Source organism: Emydura macquarii, unplaced genomic scaffold (assembly GCF_026122565.2).
Source record: "Emydura macquarii macquarii isolate MOO-44397 ecotype Brisbane River unplaced genomic scaffold, CSIRO-AGI_Emac_v2 contig_2676, whole genome shotgun sequence".
Lineage (NCBI taxonomy): Eukaryota > Metazoa > Chordata > Testudines > Chelidae > Emydura > Emydura macquarii.
In genome coordinates this window covers 28,661,031-28,685,812 of record NW_027132813.1, presented here as the reverse complement: position 1 = coordinate 28,685,812, position 24,782 = coordinate 28,661,031, and the positions used below count along the sequence as shown (strand labels likewise).

At 38.4% G+C, this 24,782-nt stretch overlaps 1 protein-coding gene across 2 annotated transcripts in view; it reads left to right on the top strand.

Moving 5' to 3' along the window:
* FSHR (follicle stimulating hormone receptor) overlaps window positions 1-24,782 on the top strand; it is a 121,491-nt gene that overhangs the window by 45,096 nt on the left and 51,613 nt on the right. The window lies entirely within an intron of this gene.

Genomic DNA, 24,782 nt, shown 5'->3' with positions numbered 1-24,782 from the left:
CCACTACAAAAAGGATGTGGACAAGTTGGAGAGAGTGCAGCGGAGGGCAACCAAAATGATTAGGGGGCTGGAGCACAGGACTTATGAGGAGAGGCTGAGGGACCTGGGCTTGTTTAGTCTGCAAAAGAGAAGAATGAGGGGGTTGAAAACTACCTGAAAGGGGTTCCAGGGAGGATGGGGCTAGGTTGTTCTCGGTGGTGGCAGATGACAGAACAAGGAGCAATGGTCTCAAGTTGCAGGGGGGAGGTCTAGGTTGGACATTAGGAAAACGTTTTTCACTAGGAGGGTTACCTAGAGAGGTGGTGGAATCTCCATCTTTAGAGGTTTTTAAGCTGAGGCTTGACAAAGCCCTGGCTGGGATGATATAGCTGAGGTTAGTCCTGCTTTGAGCAGGGGGTTGGACTAGATGACCTCCTGAGGTCCCTTCCAACTCTAATATTCTATGATTCTATGATTCTGAGATTGGGGTTGGTTTTTAAGGCCTACAATTTATCAGGTAATTACCTATCTTGGACACCAGCTTACTTGCTACTAGTAGCGAGGCTGTCACAGAGACAGGCCCCGCCAGTCTATTGAAGTATTCTGGGGAACTAGAAAACACCAAAAGAGAGAGAGAGAGAGAGAGAAATGATCCTCCTGAAAATCAGGATAAGAATCCTTAGCCTTATACTCTCATTCAAACTCAATAAAAAGTTTTGAGTAGGGCCATCAGGCCCGTATTTAGCAGAAAATAGGGATATGAGGGAATTTATAGTCTCTCAGAAGGCTGTTTCAAAGAATGAAAGATCTAAACATCAGCCTTACCAGCTTGGAAACCAGTGACCTCATAGCAGCTCTCAGATTTCTGTTCTGCTCTCTCTCTCCACTCTAATTTAGTAAATAGAAGTACAGTCAAGAACGTTAATTATCAGCTACACCTTTTTTTCTGTTCCTAGGCACTTGTAGCCAATAGGAATTTGGCTGTTCCTGTAAACTCCTGTTTGTGTGCCGCTGCTGATCTAGGTGCCCTATAAGCTATTTACTTAGTATGGGCTGGAAAGTGACGATTAATTAGAAAGAGAAAATGTGAAGCATATAAATGAAGGTCACTGCAAAGGGATTCTCTCTACAGTCTTTCCTCATGTTTCCAGAGTTTATCATGGCAGGGATGCTGAATGCAGATGTGACAATACCTAGTCTAACCTCAGGCATGATAGATGTCTATTGGTAGTTAGATCAGATACTAAATAGCTGACCTGAAATTTGGGGGGAAACATGGGGGTTATTAGCCTTTTGAGTTGCATGCTCACGCTCACTCTCTCTGCCCCTACATCTGCAAGTCTGAGATGTACTGAGTTCTCTAAACACATACAGTAAGTAAAAAAAATAAAAGAATATTTAATATAAGCTGTCTGTGATGACATAACTTAATAATTAGTACAATCAGAAAATCAAGAGAAAGAATGGAAACTATAGCATTGATGATTGGATACACTTTTTTTATTCAAGGTAAAATGCAAATGCCCCTTTTAAAAATTGAGTGAAAGAAATGCCCTGGCAGTGACGTTTAGAAGTCTTGGGTGGTCAAAATCAAATGACAAGCTTATATTCGGAACTGCTTTGGAAAAAATACCATAGAGGAGGCTATTTGAATGTATTAGTAAAGATAGAAGTGCCTGGCTTCAAATGAAGAAGAAATTGCGAAGCACAACATTGTTTTTTATTGAGGGCATTCAATATTCAGGGGCATATTTACTGGAGACCTGGAAGGAAGGCACTCTGAGAAGCTGGATCATTCTATTTAGATGCATCTTTGTTTGGAGAAAGAAACACTGTGATTGAATCTCTTTGCTGTGATATTGAAGGTGAAGGGTCATGGCTTTCTCACCCCATACAAGCCTAAACAAGCATCTGTGACACTTTCTCGGGATACCCAGGACAGTGAACTACCTTCTTGCTCCCCTGCCTCCAGTGAGAGAGATTTATCTGTGCTTACATAGGCATCAGCTCTCTGTCACCACCAGTCTATTAGCCACCCAAACAATCTCCTCAGGGCAATGCTAGCTATTACTTTGCTTTGCAGATTAACAGTAGTTGTACCCCAGTCCCCAAGTCCCACTGAAGCACTACCTTGTGATATCCAGCCTCTGTCACTGGCTACTCAAGAGGCTATGTCTACAGTGACGGCGGCAAATTTGCCACCGTCAGATCGATTTTTATTCGGTTCAATTGAGTGGCAGTGAAGACACGCTCAATCAATCCAGTAGTCGATGTATTAAAACCACCTCCAGAAAAAGCGTAGCACTGTGTTGACACATACGCATTTCCCATCGGCACAGTGTAGTGGAAACAGAACATAGAACAGAAGTTAGGAAGTCAATGTAAGTTATGCAAGCTGCATAGAGTAGCTCCCATCAACTGCCACCGAATTTGCCAGTCAGTGTAGACCAGGCCACAGAAATACCAGATTTGCTATTCTCAGGGGGACAATGCACACACCAGCTTATTTGATTTAACTCAGGATCAGATCCTATATAAAATCACAGCACTACGAGATATTTAGAGTGAAAAACATCGTATGTTTTTTATCAAAGGTTAAGATTTAATAGATAGTGAATAAAGATAATGGAAACAGAAAGGTTACCTATAAAACAAAATAATAAATGATTCCTAGGGACTAAACTTAACTTTAACAGACTAACCCTCTGTCTAAAGAAGTTTCTTACCCCAAATATCTTTTGCAATATTTCCAACCAAAGCTGTTTTCATGAACGTACACATGCTGTCCATTTACTTCCTTGGGTGCAGGATAAAATGGTTTCCTATTGCCTTCTCTTTATATCTGTTGTTTGACTCCAGAGGCAGGATGACTTACCACGATTTATTCCCTGGTGTGCTGACTCTGTTGACTTCATGTCCTCATGTTGACTTCACATGCGAACAGGGCTTCCATTGTGTTGTCTTACAATGCTTTATTTACATGTCAACCCATGCAGACAAGGGACTGCACATCCTTATGTGTGTCAGAAACTTGTTTGTCAACCTTCCTTGATTCATACTTTTAGGAAGCTATTTTCAATATGTATATGCATAACGTCTCACCTGGTATCTGTGCATACATTCCACAACAATATTAATGACTATTGTGACCCTGGCATTCATAAAGACTTCACAAGATGTTCTTTATACATAATTACTGTAGCAGTGTGCTAGGTGTAGTCAGGTTGCCAGGCCAGTTGGGAATTGCTGTTGAGGAACAGTGAACCCTTTGCCAGCTGGTACCAATGGACCTCTGTGTTATAGCTTCATTTTTCCCTAAGAAATGATCATTTGAGAATTCATAGGCTCCTCTTTTGAAAGACTAATGCTAAAGCAAAATGTTTCGTTTCCCCTCCACTCTCTCAAACCTATGATGGAATGAAGCGCCCTTCCGATTGTGTTCAGTCCAAGAAAAATTCACCCCAGTTTGTGACTATGTTCTATGACTACATGTTGCTGAGAAGAAAAAAACTTTATTAGGGTTGTTGAGTGGGGAGAGGACCTTTTTTTAAAGGTTTTAGGGAAAGATTTTCAAAAGTGCTGACAATTAAACCATCATCAGATCTGGCACTATATTGATCTACTAGGAACAAGACATGACTGAGACCACCAACTTATTTTACATATGGCAACCAAGCAGCTGTGTTGTGCTAATAACTCTTTGTCAATTCCATCTTGGCTGAAATTTGAGCTATCCAGTTTCCCATGAATGTTCATTCCACGAGATCCTAATCCCCAACATGCTAAAGTCGAGGACTCTTTCCATAGACTTCAGTGGGCTTTGGATTAGATCCAACTGCATTTTTAACCCTCCCCCCCCCCCAAAAAAAAAAAAAAAAAAAAGTCTAAAACCAAGTGATTGCCATTGAAAGCCTTGATTCAGCAAGGTGCATGAAGACAATGGAACTACCTATGTGCTTATAGCTAGGCTCATCATTAAATACCTAGCTGAATCTAAGTCTAAAACTCCCAGTTTTGAGCATTTCAACTTTGACTGTAAAACTCTTGTCACGGCGGGAACTTGGCACACAGGATAGCATCTCTGGTAGTGAGTTCTTTATTTAATTTAGCACTCTCATTTCAAAGATTATCAATTTTAATCCCTCCTGAAAGGATGGGAACTAGGTAGGCCAATAGCACTGCCTCCCTCTGCAGCAGCCATCAAAGCATGTTGGTCCCAGATGAGAGCTTGTTGCTGATGAGTGGTGTGGCACATGCATTCCCATTTGTGCACCTGATGTGGTGCAACTTTACACAGACCCAACATGGGCTTATACTTAGTGGCACAATCTTGCCTTATATTCAGTGGTGTATATCCCGAATAAGGGGTACAACACACATCAACAGACAAGGATGGGCAGCATGGGTCTGATGCTACCAAGAATGCTTCAGTTTTGGCAATTGCAATGTTGTCAGTCCTTTTATATTTCCTTTGGAATGTATTGTGTACCACATCTTTTTTTGGTAGTGATGGAACAGGGGAGAAAGAAAATAGTCATTTGAATTATTTTGAAAGAATATTAGAACATGAACTTAAGAGACTTGTGCAAATTGGTTCAAGATAGCAGAGACCTTCTGGATCATTATGGTCCCTCTGGACAAACCTTCTGTCTTTGAAAAAAGGCAGAATATGAATTTGCAGGAGCTGTTGTGATGTATCAGGTAAATGTGCATTCACAAAAGTATTAAACACCACAAAGTGCAAGGGAGAGAAGATATACATGGTATACATAGCAAAATACATAATGTACCATGTAAAAATCATGCTTTTTATCATAAATATTCAAGGGTCTATTCCCAAGGGGTAACACCATGTGTGTTATATTCTAATTTACCTTGTTGAAGGTTATGGGTCTTTTTTTGTATTTTGAGACTAGCTAGAGATGCAAATAAGCATGCTACTGCATTTACGTGAGTCTAAATATGCATTTTTTCTCAGGCAATAGAAAACTACTTTTTTTTAAAAAGTGAAGGCTCTGACACAAACCATCAAAAGTGAGGAAATTCAAAGTTAAAACTGATGTTCCAGACACTGGACGTCTCATGGGACTGATGATGTGATATGGAACTTTCTATGCCTGATTCACCATCTGGAATGCAGTACGAGTCAGCAGTGACTGAAGATTGCTACCATCCAATAAATAGGGCTCTACCAAATTCATGGTCCATTTTCGTAAATTTCACGGTCATAGCACTTTAAAAATCTTGAATTTCACGGTTTCAGATATTTAAATCTTAAATTTCATGGTGGTGTAACAAGGCATGAATATGTATTTTAAAATGGCAAAATAGAAACATGAAAAACCCTTAAGTCTCAGCATTTCTCAAACTGGAGGTCGCGACCCAAAAAAACAAGGCTATTGTAGGGGGGTTTTGGTATTGCCGCCCTTACTTCTGTGCTGCAGCACAAAAATAAGTGTGGCAATACCGCGATCCTCCTCCCTCCCCCAACACACACAATAGCCTGGCAACCCCCTTTTTGGTCAGGACCCCCAGTTTGAGATACTCTGTGCACTTTTGTATGTGTTTACCCTATAGTGTAGACTAAAAGTACACAAAAGACCAGATTTCATGCGGGAGGCCAGATTTCACAGTCCGTGACGCATTTTTCATGGCTGTGATTTGATAGGGCCCTACCAATAAATATTTGATGGCCTGTCAAATAATCACAGGTCATGGTCCTGTTCCTATTTGTGGGATTCCACATTCCAAACACCAGCAAACTGCACCAGCTGCAGAATAGAGGCCAAAAACTGAATGGGCTGAAAGATTGAACATTCTCTTCTGAAACCTAAAGGTGACACTTCCTCCTCTCATCCCTAGAGACCATACCTCTGGTTCAGGCCTGTAGTTCAATGGCGAAACAATATAAGGAAGCTTACTTTGCCGCTATACATATATGTACACGTGTGTATACACGTGTATATATATGTACACACACAGGGGCACTGTATTTGCTCTGTTAGACAAAGTGTCCAGTATTGCACACATACATACAGAGGGGCAGATGATGGTAGAATCTTCACCTGTGGTGACACCACGCTGCCCTTTGACGTTTGTTCCTACACTGGCTGAGTGAATGGCTGTGCTGCTCTTTCCCAAGGCTTTCATAGTACACTGTCAGAGGAAAACCTGGACTGAGATTCATTTTGCTGCTGCTTCTGAATGTGGCTGGATTTTGTTGAGTTATATTGTCACCAAGAGTAAATTCTCAAGGTTTGGGCTCATACCAGCTCAGCTCTGTCTCCAGCTCCTGCAAATATCACCATTAGGATAGTTAGCTTACGTTTTCTGCATGTAAGAACGCAGGTGGCATGTTTCTATCTTAATTAAGTTTATTGTCTGGGAATAGACGATATGTGCTGTATTCTAAATGTAATCAATAATGGACCAAGACGTTCTTTTTTTTTTTCCATGTATTTTAATCTGTAAAATGCTTGTGCTACAACACCAGCTGGTATTCTGCCTTTTCTTGCCAAGGCTTATCTGTGGGAGAGACCTTGAAGTTTGTGTTACTCTTGTCATTCCTCACAGACATACAAAAAAATTGAATTGCTCTTTAATTACCCGTGCCAATAACTCTCAGTTAATGTCCAAGAGCAGACATTTCAGGCAGGGTATTACTATATTCCAGTTAATACATAATATCTCCACCTAACCTGATCTCAATGCTTTTGCTACTTTTTGGACTGAACTATAATAAAAATAAAACAATATTCTTTAAAAATAGAGTTCAGTAAATGTTAAATCAGTTCACGTCAGTACTATTCTTTTTTCCATTTTTCTTTAAAAAAAATATCTACATGAAAGCCCTGATCTCAATGTTATGTTTGTATTTGCATTTGTAAATTAAACCACACATTTCCTTTTTTTGTATTTTAATTTCATTGTTACTTCTGTACAATTATGTATTTTGCTACTGCTTGCTACTTGGATACAATATATTTTGAAAGAAATGCAAATATAGTTTGCTATTGCTTTCTTTTATTTAGCAAGAATAATCATTTTGTTTTAATTTTTTAGTAGGGTCGTCATTTGTTAATTGTTCTGGTACAAAGCTGACAGTAAAAATTGAACAAAAGAATCATCTAGAACATTATTTATAATTCCTGTTTTACAAACTTCCAGACGCAAAAACACGTAGCAGTATAGGGGAGACCCACCTTCCTGTGTGTATGGAGAATACTTTGCAGCCTGCAACTAATGTGTTAAATAGTTCTAACTGTTTTGAATTCAGACAGAAGAAACTTAGGCAAAGGCACCTCATAGATTACCTCTCTTGCTCTTTAGTAGGAAACTTAAATCCAATATTCCCCCAACCTTGCCTGCACAAACGCACCAGTTCTAGACACTTTGCAACTTTCCCTAGGCCTTTATGACTCAATCTCTCACGTTTGAGGTACTTTTGGAGAATTTGAATCTTCCACCTTACAGCTGACCCCAACTGAACTGCATGCAAAAGAACCCAGATTTGCTTAAGCCAACCCTGTGACTCAAAATGCATGTAAAAACTTTTGAGGTTCACCCGTTCCTCGTTTACCTTCTATAGCATGGTAGATCAAACTTATTAGGTGCTTATTCACCTGCTTTCCCAGGTAGGTCTCAGAGCTGCTTACAGTTTCCTCTTGGGAGAGGCTATCTTTTTGTATCTTACATGTTTTAAGACAGACCATTCCAGGTGTAGTAAAAGTTATTCAAAACTTTGTTGGTTCCTAAAGATCCACTTTTTACTTTTCTTCCTTTTACTTCCTGTTCCCCCATTTTGAGGCAGTTAGGCTATTTCTGTGTTTATCTTAAATTCTTCTATTTTAGAAGTAGAACCAATGCCCTTCTAAGTGTCTTTGTGAAAAGGGAGGGAGGGGAATATCGATGCTAAGCAGCCTATTGCAATTTATGTTGGCTCAAAGATTTCTTGATTAAAATTAGGAATCTTACTTGACATACAAGTTCAGAAAATGAAATGGAGATTCAGAACTGCCTATTCTAATTATTTTTTACATTTACTAATGCAATTTACAGCTTCAGCATGGCAAACGGTAGCTGTTGTCATGTGACTTATCAAAATGCTGCTCTGATTAAAATGAATGAACGTGTATCTTTTACGCATTTGCCATGAACAGCCCCAAACAATTCTGTAAAGCATTCAGAATACAATTTATTGAATTATTAGCAAAAGCTAATGTTAATACAAAGTTAAGGTTGAGAAGCTGAGCACAAAAAAATCAACAAATTAAAAAATGTTAGTGTTGTGAATTAGAGATGGTCATAAAATGGGCTTTTTCTATGGAAAAGTTACTAGTTATCCGCACAAAATTGACCATGGAAAATATTTCCACTGAAAATCAAAATATTTCAATTTGTAAATGTTGCCTCATAGATGTAGTGGTTCAGATGCCTCATTCTCCCATTTCTTCTCTAGGCTATGCTCTTATGATGCACCACAGTCTCCCTTCATGCTGAGGGGACGCAGTTACATCATGGGAGTCTTTAGCTATAGTGCATTATGGAGATAGCTGGGGAGCCCGGGACATGGTTTTTCAGGATGAAGGACTGCTAAGCAGAGATGGGGTCCACTTATCCAAGGAAGGGGAAGAGCATATTTGAATAGAGACTGGCTAACCTAATGAGGAGAGCTTTAAGCTAGGTTTGATGAGGGCAGGTGACAAAAGCCCCCAAGTAAGTAAAAAACCTGGAGACCTGGGAGAAGGGTTGGAATCTGGAGGGAGCATGGGCCGTTACAGTAAGGATAAGGGAGAGACAAGAGAACATAAGGGGGAAATCAAATCAGTATCTTAAATGTCTGTCTTCTAATGCGAAAAGTATGAGGAATAATCAGAAAGAACTTGAAATGCATGTTAATAAGCACAACTATGACATATTTGGCATCACAGAGACTTGATGGGATAATACACGTGGCTGGAATATTGGTATAGAAAGGTACAGCTTGTTCAGGAAGGACAGGTAGGGGAAAAAGTAGGAGGTGTTGCCTTATATTTATATGAAAGCTGTATACCCTTGGACTGAGGTTGAGATGGAAATAGTAGACAGACTTGTTGAAAGTTTCTAGGTAAGGATAAAAGGGGTAAAAAACCCAAGGATGATGTCATGGTAGGGGTCTACTACATACCACCTGACCAGGAAGAAGACAGGGATGAGGCTTTTTTTAAACAATCAGCAAAATCATTCAGGGCACAGGACTTGGTAGTGATGGGGTATTTCAACTACCCAGACCTCTATTGGGAAAATAACACAGCAGGGCACAGATTATCCAACAAGTTCTTGGAATGTGTTGGAGACAGGTTTTTTTATTTCAGAAGGTGGACAAAGCTACTAGGAGAGAGGCTGTTCTAGATTTTATTTGAGTTTAACAAATCGGGAGGAACTGGCTGAGAATTTGAAAGTGGAAGGCAGCTTGGGTGAACGTGATCATGGAATGGTAGAGTTCATGACTCTAAGGAATGGTAGGAAGGAAAACAGCACAATAAAGATAATGGATTTCAAGAAGGCAGACTTTAGCAAACTCAGTGAGATGGTAGGAAGATCCCATGGGAAGCAAGTCTAAGGGGAAAGCAGTTCAAGAGTTGGCAGTTTTTCCAAACAGACATTTTTAAGGGCACAAGAGCAAACTATCCCACTGTGTAGAAAAGATATAGGTATGGCAAGAGACCACCCTGAGATCTTCAATGAGCTGAAACTCAAAAAAAGAGTCCTACAAAAAGTGGAAACTAGGTCAAATTACAAAGGAGGAATATGAACAAATAACACAAGCATGTAGGGACAAAATTAGAAAGGCCAAGGCACAAAACGAGATTAAGCTATCTAGAGACATAAAGGGTAAAAAGAAAACATTCCACAAATACATTAGAAGTAAGAGGAAGACAAGGACAGGGTAGGCCTGTTATTCAATGAGTGGGGGGGAAACAATAAGAGAAAATGTGGAAATGGCAGAAGTGCTAAATGACTTTTGTGTTTCAGTTTTCACCAAAAAGGTTAGTAGTTACTGAACATCTAACATAGTGAATGCCAGTGAAAATGAGGTAAGATCAGAAGCTAAAATAGGGAAAGAATAAGTTAAAAATTACTTAGTCAAGTTAGATGTCTTCAAGTCAGCAAGGCCTGTTGAAATACCTCCTAGATTACTCAAGGAGCTGACTGAGGAGATATGAGCCCTTGGCAATTATCTTTGAAAAGTCATGGAAGACTGGAGGGATTCCCGAGGATTGGAAAAAGGTAAATATAGTTCCAATCTATAAAAGGGCATAAGGACAATCCAGGGAAATTCAGACTAGTCTAACTTCAGTACCCGGAAAGATAATGGAGCAAATATTTAATCAGTTTGCAAACTCCTAGAAGATAAGGTGATAAGTAACAGTCAGCATGGATTTGTCAAGAACAAATCATGTCAAGCCAACTTAATAACTTTCTTTGACAGGGTAACAAGCCTTGTGGATGGGGAGAAACAGTAGATGTGGACAAATTGGAGAAAGTCCAGAGAAGAGAAGACGGAGGGGGGCACACAACAGTTTTCAAGTACATAAAAGGTTGTTACAAGGAGGAGGAAGGTAAATTGTTCTCATTAACCTCATGAGGATAGGATAAGAAACAATGAGCTTAAATTGCAGCAAGGGTGGTTTAGGGTGGACATTAGGAAAAATTTCCTAATTGTCAGGGTAGTTAGGCACTGAAATAAATTGCCTAGGGAGGTTGTGGAATCTCTGTCATTGGAGATTTTTAAGAGCAGGTTAGACACACATCTGTCAGGGATGGTCTAGATCAGTGTTTCTGAACCTGGGGGTTTAGAGGGGTCGCAAGTGCAGAGCTGGTATTGGGGGTGGCAAGAAAGGCAATTGCCTGGAGCCACAGGGGCGCCATGAAACTAAGTTACATGCCTCAGCCCCGTGGGGGTGGGACTCAGGCTTCAGAGGTACAGTCGTTTGGAAAGGTTAAGAACCACTGGTCTAGATAATGCTTGGTCCTGTCATGAGTGCAGGGGACTGGACTAGATGACCTCTCAAGGTCCCTTCCAATCCTATGATTCTATGGGGAAACTCTACTATAATTCCCATGAGACATAGCAGCAGGATATCCAAAACAAAATATTCCAGTTTTGGGGCATTTAGTTGTTTGATGAAAAATATACATTTTTCCACAGAGAGTAGATACTTGTCATGAAAAAATTTGTTTAGTCAAAAATCCAATTTTCTGTCAAAAACCAATTAGGATAGAAAATTTTTGAATTTGGATATAATTTTAACTGTACCACTGTATGATTGAAAACATGTGGCCTACTAGAAATTATGCCAGATTTTTCTTCTTTTAATAGGATTTGCTTTAATATTAATTTATTAATAAGAGGAAGTTGATGTTAGAAACCACAGTTCAATTTCAGGAGGCTTTTAGGAACATCCTACATCACTAATTTTATTTAGCTTTTCTGAGAATGGTAAGGTGTTTATATTTGACAAATAATGTCAGTGGAATTGACATGTTGCTATGAAGGCTCATTTTCTGCCACCTCACAAAATGCTGATGCAAACCTTGGCGTTTATAGAAAATAAATGTTGAGATGAAATCAAGATGTTTATTTTCCAAGCTGGAGACATTGATTCTGCGGTAACAATTGATATTTCACTGCTTTTATTTCTATTATACCAAATGATTGATGTAGTCATTAGTTTGATGGATGTTTTGTTCCATAGAATGGCAGGTGATTATTCCACCATTATTAGTGAGGTGTAATCTGATTGTTCTATGAAAGAGACTTACTGGACCAAATTCACCCTAGTTGTAAATCCACTGATTTCATTGAGTGTACAGCAGGAAGGAATTTAGCCTGTTATGTGCTTTAGCCAATCTCAAAACAGTTTACTCATAAAATAGTTTAGATTTTTGGGACAGGGCTAGACAACCATCAGTCCGCTGGATCATGGTATATCTCTAAGAGGTCTAGTCTGGTCCCTGATGAATCTGCTTATGGCTGACAAGCCCAATTCAAGATAGACACAGTTTGTTACAAGTTTCACAGATCCGTATATTGTCTGAGCTGGAATCCAAGATTATAGCACACTGCTTTCTTCTTTCTCACTTTGCTTCCATCCTCTCTATCAAAGCCACTTCACGATGAGCTGCACCCAGGGCCAGATGTTATCTCCAGATTTGGACAGGATTCTGCTCGCTCTTCCCAGCCTTCTACATTGATGTTGAATGACTCCGTCATTTTTTACACATCATGGTACCACCATAAAGGGAGACTCCACTTTCTAGAGCCGTCATGAATCTCACGGTATAAAATATTCTTGGGGGTACAATCTCCTCCCATTCTTCTGAAGTGACCAAGCCATCACAAGATTTTCTGCTTAATAGTGGTTTATAAATGTGTCAGTCCTGAGCATTCCAGAACCTCTGTATGGTATTTTGTCTTCCCACTTTATTTTCAGGATCTTGCACAGGCATCTCATATGGAAACTGTTCAGTCTCCTGATGTGCTTAACATATGTAGTCCATGTGGGACAGGTACATTATGCTTTATTTGTCTGTAAAACACCAGGCACATTTCTGGTGATCTATACCTAATATATAATAATAAAGTATAATATATACAAAGTACTTTTATGAATAGCCTACTTTCTAACTAATAGAATATTTTTAAGGTTTACTTGGCTTGTTGGCTTTCACAAATTCTAGTTATGGTTTAGAATGAAAAATGTTAAGCAATTTGATATGTTTAACAAGGCAAACACACTAGTTTGAAATTACAAATTAACATGAGAATAATTTAAAATATTGACAAATACTAGTGGCTGTGCAATTTAAAATATATTCAGCAGCTCATTAGGAATTTAGGAACTGCCATACAGTAACAGATCAGCAGTCTGTCTAATCTAGGATCTTGTCTCTGACCATGTCTAATCCCAGTTGCTTCTGAGAAAAGTGAGAGACCTTGTATCAAACAATTAAGAAATAATCTGTCCAGAGGGAAAGAATTTTTCCTCTAACTCCCCTTTATTTAGTGGCTGGTTTATGCCCTGAAGCATGAAGATTGATATCTTTGTTTTAAAGAAGTTTATTCTGAGAAAAGATGAATAGGAGAACCCCAATTTCCTCCTTTATCTTTTTTTATGTTATATGTCCCTTCTTATAAGGGCTGCATTCTGCCAGGCACTGAGCATCCACTCTGACTCTGATCCAGCAAAACAGTTAAGCACATGTTTAAGTACTGTTGACCTCAGTGGTTCTATTCACTTGCTTAAAGTCAAGTATATGATTAAGTGCTTTGCTGGACTGGGGTCAGACTGTTGGTTTTTTTTTTACTGGATCAGGTCTTAGGGCCCTCACTGTAGTCGTTGGAGCTACTCACATACACAAAATCAGTCATGTGCTTAAATATCTTGCTGATTCAGGTCCTAAACTAAACAAAAAATATATCTTGTCAATCTTGCCTTATACAAAAGTCTCTCCAGACCCCTAGTCGTTTCTGTCAGACATCTCTGAACCTTTACTTTTTCTGCTAAATCCTTTCTGAGATAGTGTCACAAAACTAAGTGACAAAACAGAATGGCATGCAATTGATTTACATAGTGATGTTAGAATATTTTGAGAATTATTTTCTATTCTTTATACATCCTAACATTGTTGAATATTGCCTGCTTTTGCATGTGGAGCAGAGGATTTTGGTTTTCTGTCCACTATGAAATGCATTTTTCCTCAGTAGATACAGTTACATTTAGACCCAACAATGTGCATGAATATTGTAGGTCTAACTCATTCTTTCCAGCATCCACTAAGTTGCTGAATTTTATCCTTTGTCATGTGACCTATTTACCTACCTGAGTTAGGTCCTTCTGAATTTTTTCAAAACCTTGTGTAGACTTGACTTACCTAAATAATTTTATGTCCCCTGCATATTTTGCTAATTTAATGTGCACTCTCTCTTTTCCCGATCATTAACAAATATATAAATTAATACAAGTACCAATTCTGTTAAACACTGATCATGTTGAAAATTCTTCATTTATCTCTACTGTTTCTTAACTCCTAGCCTCTTTTGAGGGACTCTCCGTAAGGCTTTCTGAAAGTCCATATAAAATATATCAGTTCTCTTTTCTCTAGAATTTGGGTGACCCGCTCAAAGAATTATTGTAAATTACGAAGGCATGATTTTCCTTTACAGAAGTCATGCTGGTTTACCCCATTGTATCGTCGTCATTTAGATGTTTTATAATTTTATTTTTCATTATCACTTTTAGTAATTTTCCTAGCACTGAAATGCGGTTTAACAGTCCCCAATTTTAAGCATTTCTTCTAGCTACTCCTTTAAAGATAGGTACAACATTATATTATAATTAGTTATGAAATGTCTTTCATGAAATCTTTAAATTACACTTTTTGGCAGTGAATTCCCTTATTCTGATCTCACTTATATTGATATTTCACTGATGTAAATGAGAGGATATTCAGGCCTCAGTCTTTTAAGACCTGATCCTGAAAAGATTTATGCATGTGCTGAAGCCACTAAGAGCACATTGAATACAGTGGGACTACTTGCACGCTTAAAGTTAAGCACACATGTTTGCAGAACTGGCTTTAAAAAGTAGCCTGTATGTCAAAAGTCTTTCAAGCACTGAAAAACTAACTAGAATGTCTTAAGTTTGACCATTTGTATGGCTCCTGTTGAATTGCTTCACAAATTGTTAATCACCTAAACAAAAGATTTTAGAAGCATATTGCAGCATTTGCTCTCTTTGATATAAAGTGTGTTTCTTGAAAGATACTCAGCGGAACTCTTCTCAGCGTTTAAACTCTGAGCCTAGATACATGTCATTTTTTAAAAGTGAGTCTATTTTTCCATGTGCTCCCAGCTACCATATCTATTCATGATATCCAGCAAACTGGCTTTTCAACAATCTTCATCTGGACATACAAGTTGCCTCTTCCTTGTTAATGGAACCCAGAGCCTCCACCAGTATGACTCTATTATAATCACAGGAGTGATTGCAGTGCATGTAAATATAACCCAGTTATATAATAACTGTGCATGTAAATATAACCCAGTTAGCAAGATTAAAGCAGTAAAGCAATAACAGCAAAGCCTCAGTTGTGGAGCTATCTGACTCAGTAAATACACAGGGTCCCAGGAAGGCTTGTACAGCCTGTCCTGAAGCCCCTGCTGTTACAGCTTCAATTATGTTGGTATCCAAACTAGGTAGATTAACACTAGTTCTGGTATGTCTACACATGCGGCAGTCACATGCCCCAGTAGCAGTGTAGACATACCCTCAGAAGCATGTTATGTTTTCAGCCTTACACTGTTACCTGGTGCTGTACTTTCACTGTAAAGAGATTAGAAAATGAGGCCAGTGGTAGCAACTGCTCCAGGTCACAAAAAAGAAGGCTTCCCCAAAAGTGGTCCAGATCGAAGACAAGAAAGGTTGAAGTGCTAAAATGCAGTGATGGCATAAGCTGTACAATCACACACTCCCTAGAGTGAAATCGTCTAGACACAGAGGATTTGATTGCACTAGATTCACACAGTGTAAATCCACTGATTTCAGTAGTTACTTCTGATTTATGCTGGTCTGAGATCAGAAGCAGGCCCAGAATAATGAAAGGGAGATAAAATGCAAATCTTAAATACATTTCTCATCTCCATATCTGGCATAGTTGTTGGCAGGTTAAAAGCTTTTTGCCATTGGACATGTCTTTTTGTTTACACAGACTGCAAAAAATAAAGGAGTAGCATCCAGTCTCGGGGAGAGATTGTTCAATAGACTGCTTCTCCTCTCTCTTGCTGTTACTGACTCTCCATAGCCCTTTTAAAAAATCTATAGGGTTTACTCCAGTGCTGACCTTGTCTAACTGTATTGATGGTTAGCAATTGAAGGCTAATTAGAAAGCAAGTTACTATGGTAATTCTTGAGTCATATATTTAAAGAGACAATACTGCTAGAAAACCACTTATGCGTGGAGACTCGTAATGCAGCTAGACTGTACAAATTAAAAATATAATTCATTCAAATTCATTCTGAAATTCAAATGAAGATGTAATATGCAACAAAGAAGTTTTTCCCTTGCTACCACATTTTCCCCCTCCATCCTCATTTTTACTCTTTTATTTTTCTGCTCTCTAAGTCATGTATAATTTTAGAACTAAAGGATAAAAGAGAGAGGGGTTTAAAAAAAAACACACACACACACACACACATGTTAGAATAAGTTCTATAAATGACAGTTAAGTCAGGCAAGAGATAATGGGATACAGAGCCTTGCATTTCTAGGCCACCGGCTCAAATACAGCTCAGGTTACTGAGATGGAAAGTTTATTTTCTGAGGGGTAGCTCAGTGGCCTGTGTAAAAGGAGTTGAAGATCTCAATTCAGTTCCCAGTGTGCAGTTGTCTGTGTTTCAACCCACCAACATCACCACCACCACAACTGGCACTCAGAGGAAACCTTGTTGGCCAAAGGCTATCCTCTCTTCGCGTCACATTATTTTTCAAATATGAGCCACAAACAAAAAAGTCATTTCTGTCCTTCCTGAGCACAGAACCACCACTTCCTTCCCTGAGCCCTTACTAAAAAAACATTTAAAAATACACACCCACACAAGACATGCCTCTCATGATAAGTATGCGAGCACGGTTTTTTTTAAGAAGAACCGAATCATAAGTAGCTAATGGTCTCACATGGTATATGATCTTGCTGCTCTCCTTGAAGTGGAGAAAAGTGAGAGAGAAATGCATTCAACAGGCTCACATGATGGTATTGTACTAAACAGCAGAAGTACTTGAATTCACTGTACTCTAGTGCAGAGGGATCACGTAAAGTCCTATGCATCACTCAAGTCTTTAAATGCACTTGCAAACTAGAATTAGGTGAGCAAAAATGTAGTCACTGTTGTCAACTTAAAATTGCCTTTAATGTATCTCAGAATTTAATACCTTAGATTCCCTCACTTGCAACTCATGGCTTGCCTATATGCTAAATTTCACTGGTTTAACTAAAGGTGGGATTTAAAATTGATTTAGTTAAATCGTTACAAAAGGTTGTGTGGACAACCTTAAATCGATGTAAACTTGCCCTATATTGATTTTGCTTAAATCAATTAGGAATACATTTAAGCTAAATCAAAATCAAGTCACCCTTACCCCAAAATAAGAGCAACTCATTAGGGTTTTGCACCATTTTGAAGCTCAGCTGTATGTTAATATTGATCCAGGTACCAAGCTTGTAAAAAGAGCCTAATGGCCGCATAGCAAATTGACTGGAAGCATAAAGACTTTAACTCTTACTTTATTCTATCGAAGAATGCAGCTGTTTCTGATTCTTTTTTGTACGTACACTTTACATGTAAAAGGGCTACCTTTCTGTAGGAATGTTAGTCAATTGAAAATGATCTTACAGAATGAGAAATATACTGTTTCATTCATGGAGATTTATATTTCTTCTACATTTTCCTTAATCTAAAATAAATTACGTAGTCTCAAGGTATATGATTTTTTTCTGTGAGGGTGTGTGGAAATTAATGCTATTTTTGGCTGACAAAAATGCATGATGTGGCAATTACCCTTTATTTTTTAATTAGGCATGTAGTGTTTTTCTAAAACACACGTAAACATGTAAAAAATTTCTGGGTATCTGAAACTGAATTGCTCCCAAAATTCACCTGCTAAATTGGAGAGAGACAGAGAGAGAGTGTGTGTGTGTGTGTGTGTGTGTGTGTGTGTGTGTGTACACCGCTTTGTGTAGCTGAGCTTTACTAAATCTCAAGGGATTCTCCACAAACAGGATGTTAGGCTCCATGTGTAGTACCAAAGCGGAGAAAATCTCCCACAGCCCAAATTAAGTGGTTATTTTAGTTCTCCAGTGCAGACAATCACAGCTTTATTAGAGCTGATTGAAAATTTTCAAACACCCAAAGTGCAGTGTTGCAGTCCATATGTCATCATCATCGTCCTCTTTCTTCCCAACGTCTTTGAAAAACACACTAGCTCTTTGCTAGGCATTTTATTGTTTCTATGTATTATAATAAAATGGCATAAATGTGGATGTCGCTTTACAAGCATAAAAGAAGAGGTCAAAGCCAAAGCCCCAATCCTGCAGACATCAATGCAATAGATTTCAGTGACATAAATCATATACCTAAAGTTAAGCTTGTATATAAATGTTTGCAGGAACGAGGTGTAAATTAGGCAGAAAAGACCAAAAAAGACTTATCATTTGGAGGAATAAAATTAATCTGTAATGAACAAGCAAAAGGGAAATCCTTGTGCCAGAAATAGGCACTGTGCAGAGAAAATGTTACTCAGGTTAAGGGAGGCCGAAGGCTCTTTAGAGAAATGCTTTAAAGACGTTTCTCGAAAGAACATAGTGTTGGCATCTGACAGAATATCTTTGGGGATGAGTTTGCAATTGTGGTTAATATATTTAGATGTTGTTGTTTTTTCCGTGATTGACCCAAGATGCACCAGGCCAACCAAATTGTGACTACACTCTTAATCAACTCCTTCTTTTGTGTCACAATCAATAATGAAGAAAACAATGAACTAATGTCTAAGATGGTTTAAATACAATCTATCATGATCTATTTTCAGTGAGGTGGGAGTGATATATTCAGCTCATAAACTTGGCAACATATTTTTTACACCCAAATCAGAAGAGTAAGAGGGTTTCGATTTTCCTTCTGAGAGAGTATGGTGCCAGTGTGAGGCAACTGCTGTTCTCAGCTTCACTACTTAGTTTAAGGTAATAGAATTAGTAATAGAATTTCCCCCTGAATGGCATTTGTATGTGTATGTATTTCTGTAGAGAACTACAGGCCATACTTGTATACTGTTCTTCCTACATGATGATCGAGTTAGTTCAAGATTGTGCACATGTATGCATGCAGGACACTTCATCTTCTCTTGAAGAAAGTATAAAGAATGTGAATCCCAGTACTGCCTATTCTTGTGATTCTATCATGAGTCTTGTTATATTTGGTGTTCTTATAAAAACCACAGCTCCTGGCGCCTTCGTGAGACTCTCGTGATTTTAGAGAAATAGCTGGAAAATGTGACCTGAGTGCACCTTAGCAGCTCAACAACCAGAATGCAAATAAAAAGAACCATATATAGATAAATATCTCAATCTCAATATTTCTTTGTGGGAGGGGGAAGCAGGTCAGACTCATGATTGTGGAATGATTGGCAATATCTAGAACCAATTATTTGAGGATTAGGTGAGGAAATGTTGGGACCGAATGGGAAAAGAGGAATGAGATGCAAGGGGTAATTATTTGATTATATAGAGAAAAGCCATCATAATATAACCAAATGTTCCACCAACTTTACAAAAACCTGACTCCACACAAGAGTTAGGCAGAGAAAGGTAGCTCCATTTCATGGAGGATTTCAATAAATTGAAATTTGGTTTTGTTCTGATCAAAATTTTCTAAATTCTCCATGCAAAGGAATGGGGTCTCAGCTCTGACTCCAAAGCACACAGCTATTATTGTTGACAGACTATCAAAACCAAGAGGAAAAGTTAAAAAAAAAAAAAAAAAAAAGTGGCATCTAGTCACATACTCTGAAAAATGTTACCAAATGGGTTCAAAGCTTCTGTTACTAGCTATGGAATATTACACACAACTTGGCAATACAAAGTGTGTCTCTCAGCTGAAAGACTATCTTTGTCAGTTTAAAGCCTCAAAATTCTCTTAAATCCATCATGCTTCAAGAAAGAAGTGTCTCTTCTATGATGGGTGTTTGTATTTTAGAGGAAATGGGTCTTATTTGCCTTTCCCAAAAGCCCACATCTTCATAATCATCTTTGCCAAACCACCTGAACTTCTGAGTCTTCTCAGCCAATCTGATGAAATGACAGAGACATTCCATACTTCCTTGTTACATGTAAAATTAAGCCATCTTCTCTGTAGCTATTTCCTTCCCAAAATCACATACATAGCCATTTTTGCCCTTTGTTCAACATAACCACTCCCAGTCCATGCCTGTAGAGATACAAGTCAAGACATGTTGATTACAAAAGGCTTGAAGAGCTGCTTACTCAAGAATTATATAAAGGCTCGGAAGTTGAATATGAAATTATAAATCACTTATGCAGATACAACTAGCCATCAAAGATCTAACATTCAAAAAGCCCATGTTAAAAATCAGGAGTGGTGGGAGCACAGTAAGTGGATGTGCTCCATATCCTAGATTCTCCATAACTCTTGGCAGTGGACTTCTGTGGTACACTGCTATTTCCTCTGTCTAGCTGGTCTTGTCGTATATGTAGTAGCATTGGTGTTTATGTGGCTCAGGAGCCCTCAGACATTTTCAGATTCATTCAAGATAAACTAAAATTAGTTTAGTCTATTCTTTCTTTAGAACAGTATGAGGACACATCTATATAGCACAGTGCTGTGCTTGTTATAAAATCGATATTTGTAATAATGCAGTCCCGGCTTTTGAATCCGATGGTACGCTGTTCACATCTCACAGACTGATCAGGCACTTAGAAAGAACAATTTAATACTGCTACTTGGTCAATTAATTTGATGCCACAGAACTCGCAAAGGGCTTTCTTGGGGACTGTTGGCACGCTGCTAAGGCACTAATATAAATCCCCTGTGGTGACATTGGCTGCAGTGTGTTGTGTGCAGAAATTTCCAATATTTTTTACCTGTGTCTGAGTGAATGTACTTTGGAGTCTGGTGTTGTGCTCTTATCTTGTACTACAGGAGCAGGACTGCAGTTATACTGTGTCAGTACATCTGGATGGCATCCATTAAGGGTTTGTCTGCGCATAGATTTTGCACTGATTCAACTGACCCGGTACAAAACCGGATTTGATTAAATAGATTTTATATCTTATAGTTTAAATTGAGTAAAGACAATGACGAGAGTTAACTTCTGTGTTCCCCACAGAAATGTCAGAAGAGTTTGTGGCAACCAAACGTGTAACTCGTCGTATTCAATAGGTCATGTGTATGACAAGGGTTTCTTTATGATAAATGATATAAAAAGCCCTGCACTTCTCACAGGCAGCAGGGGGAAAAGGCAAAAGTTACAAATCTATATGAGAAATGCCAAAAGTCTCATCTTAGATTATTTGCAGCCTTTTGTTTGCAGTAGAACCTGCTTAAACCAATGTAGTAACATTTAGCTAATAGTTTTGAGTGGGATTTTCAAAAGCACTCCCCCTGGATCTAGCCCTGCTGCCACTGAAACTAATGGGAGTTATACTGTTCTTTGCAATGGGAGTAGAGTTAAGCCAGTGCTGAGTGTTCTTGAGAAACCCTACTGTAGCATATCACAATGTGACCATGGCTGGGGTTCAGTAAACATATCCTGTGGCTTCTGTGAGCACCGGTGAATGTATGACATCACACTAACCTTATTCTCGGAGGATTCCTGTCCATTCTTAGCCTTCCATGCAGGAAGTATTTTAATTTGGCAGCTTTCAAGGTTCTAAGTGACAATGGTTTAGCAAAGCACCATGATGTCACTTATGTACATTGAAAATTTTCCTAACTCATGGATAGTTATTTATGTATTTATTAAATCATAGGGTCTTATTTTCCTCTCTCTTGCATCAGTGCAAATCTAAAGTATCTCTGTTAAAGCAAATGACATTACACCAGTGTGAATCTTAAGTGAGAGGAGAATGAGACCCCCATGAAATCCATAATACTCATGACAGCCATGATAATATTGTTCCCTAAATCATTGGTGAGGCTGGAAGTTACCCTGCTGCTCTAGTTCTTGGTCTTCTAAGGTCAGCATGTCTGTGAGTCTATGTCCCATACATTTGACAAGTGCAGCACACTGGTATTGCAAGCTGCCTCCTGGCTGATGCTCTGCCATGAGATTGTTTTGTTTTTTCTTTGGCCAAAATCACAGCCCCATCTTTTGAGTGTAAAAATATATTTAAAAGAAAAAGAGAGCGCCACATTGTCTGGAAGAAAAAAAAAATGCCCCTACCACTATCCTCCTGCATTACTCTGACCCTGAAATGAATATTCATCATATAAGACAAATAAATGTCCAGTCTTTTATTCTTTTGTTAATTTGAATTGTGGACTCACTTGGGTAAGATCATTGGTAAGTAGCTATACCTGGAATTAATACAGTCCTATATTGGCTGAAAAATTTCTGTTAAGTGATTTTGTATTTAAATGACTACAGTGAAATTGCTCTAAGGTGTAAATTCCCTGCTAGTAAAAGCATTTAAATGTTTATTTCAGTTTGTCTTGATTTTATGAATTTGTACTTAAAGGAGAATGTTGATAATCTGATAAGAAAAATTCCTTTTGTAAATGCTACACCTGATTCCCTGGCACTATCTTGAGCCAGGTCTATGCTACAGATTTGTGCCAGCATAGCTATTCCAGTCAGGGGCACAAAGTGGTGGGATTCCTGACTGTCGCACCTGTACTGGCACAAGTCCCTAGTGTGTATAGCTTTTTTGCTTGTGGTGTGTTTTTTTTAAATATATCTGTAAAAGCACAGCTTTGCCAATAGAACTGCAGCCGTTTGCCGGTGTATTATACTGGCATTCCCATGCTAATTAAAGTGCTCTAGTGTCAATATGGCCTCAGACTTCCTCAGTTGTCACTAAAACTCTCTAAACTCTTGCCACCAGCCCTGATTCTAACTTTCCCTTTTCTTCAGAAAAATATGCAACATTGATTACATCTTGCTTTTTTTAGTAGCAAATTAGGGGATACTCTTCTAGGATAGGATCTTGTCAGATCCTGAGAACTGACCGTTCCCTTTGGAGAAAAAATCAAAAACCAAAAAATTTGCATTATGTCTTATGACAAACACCTGTCTTGTATTCTCTCTCCTGTTTTAGGCCCTGACACAACAGAGGACTTAACACGCATGCTTAATTTGATCTAAATGAAACAGCTCATGTACTTGAAGCTTAAATTGATCTAAATGAAACAGCTAATGTACTTGAAGTTAAGCACACATTTCAGTGCTTTGCAAGATTAGGGCTTTAGTTTGCTTCCTCTTTGATATTTTGGAATTTGTTCCCGATAGTTTGCATATACCTGTGCCAAAACTTGTACAAATCAGAAATGATGCCTCAATTCCTATCTGGATTTGCAATGATAGCTGGTACTAAAGCAGACAGTATTATTAATTGCACATAAATTATCCAGTAAATGTAGTCCCTTTTTCTGTTTGTAGCTCACTATTACATGCTATTAGCATCTTATCTGTGCTCATTTGTGTCTGAGCTATATGGGAAGTGGTTGTGTTGAGCTGGTCCTTTCACTCAAGGTCTAGCAACTCATACTCTTCGCTCTTGAGATGCCCTGTTCAATCCCTGGTGTCAGCCAAGATAACAGTTGTCACATGTTTGCATTTTGTCCATGAACAGACTATGAGTGTGACCATTTTAATCCCTATTCTTATTTGTTCAAACATCTAATGCAAGTAAACATCATCAGATGTGCTGTTTGCAAACTGTCCATTTCACTTTGCTATTCATGGGGTGTGATTGGTCACCTAAATCATGTGCTGTTGTTTCTCCTCCTTACCTGGTTGAATGAAAATTTTAAACACGAGAATAACAAATGGCAGATAGTGGATAAAAATAACAATTACCCTTGCATGTGCACAAATACCCATGTATGCATGTGAACATGAATATTTATTCCCCAGTCATTTGGGTGAACAACACCCCATTTGTGTGAATGTTGTGGTTAGATTTTTTTAAAACTATCTTTTAAAAGAAAAACAGTGATTTCTATCTTCCTTCCCTTCCTTTCTTTTTTTTAATTATTTATTCTCCTCCTCCTTTTCCAAAATGTTGAGGATTTATTCTCCTCCTCCTTTTCCAAAATGTTAGCTTTAGTCTAACCTTCTTTCAACACTTTTCTTAAAAGTAACTCATAACCCTCCATAATCTCCCAAAGTCAAAAGCATATTTCTGACAGAACCATTTAATAAATAAGCATCCTTGTAAAAATAGACCCAAAATATATGCAAGATAAGTCTTACCAGCCCTGTCACAGTGCTGGATTCACACATTTTATTGGGTCAGCTCATGAAACATTATTAACCTCAGCAGCACCATCTGTTGGGGAGCTCATACAATATAGTTGACCATATCTTGGTGCTTTTATTGTGACCTGCAAAAAACTTACATCACAAAGGGCACATAAATCTTCAGTCTTTGTCTCTGCCTTTTTTGCTGCATGGAATCTCTCCTAAATAATCTCATTTGCAAGTGTAAAATGTTTCACATTTTCTGTGGATTTGTCCTTTTCTAGATGACTGATTTTTAGATTGCAGGAAACAGCAAATGTGCTGTTGATAAAATAAATAAATAAATAAATAATATTAATAAAAGGAACTCTTACAAGGCTGTTTCAAAAAACATTAGTTTCATTAAATCTTTTAAAGTATACTTGAGCAAGCAGTTTACACTATCAAATAAACATACAATAAAAGATGATTACTCATAATGCACATCTTATATGTCATGGTAATAATATGGGAATGGAATGGAAAATATTTTGGTTAAGGCTTTGGATTTAATTCTGTATGCTACAGTAAACTGTGGAAGCAGCATGATCCAGTAGCTAGAACACTGGATTGGAACTCACCTGGTTTCTGTTCCCAGCTGTGTCACTGACTTACTGCTTTTAACCCTACATTTCACCTTTCTTGAGCCTCTGTTTTCCCTCCCACCTTTTGTCTATTTGGATTGTAGGTTCTTTGGGGCAGGGCATCAATGGAGCCCCAATCTTAGCTGAGGCATATTGGTGCTACTG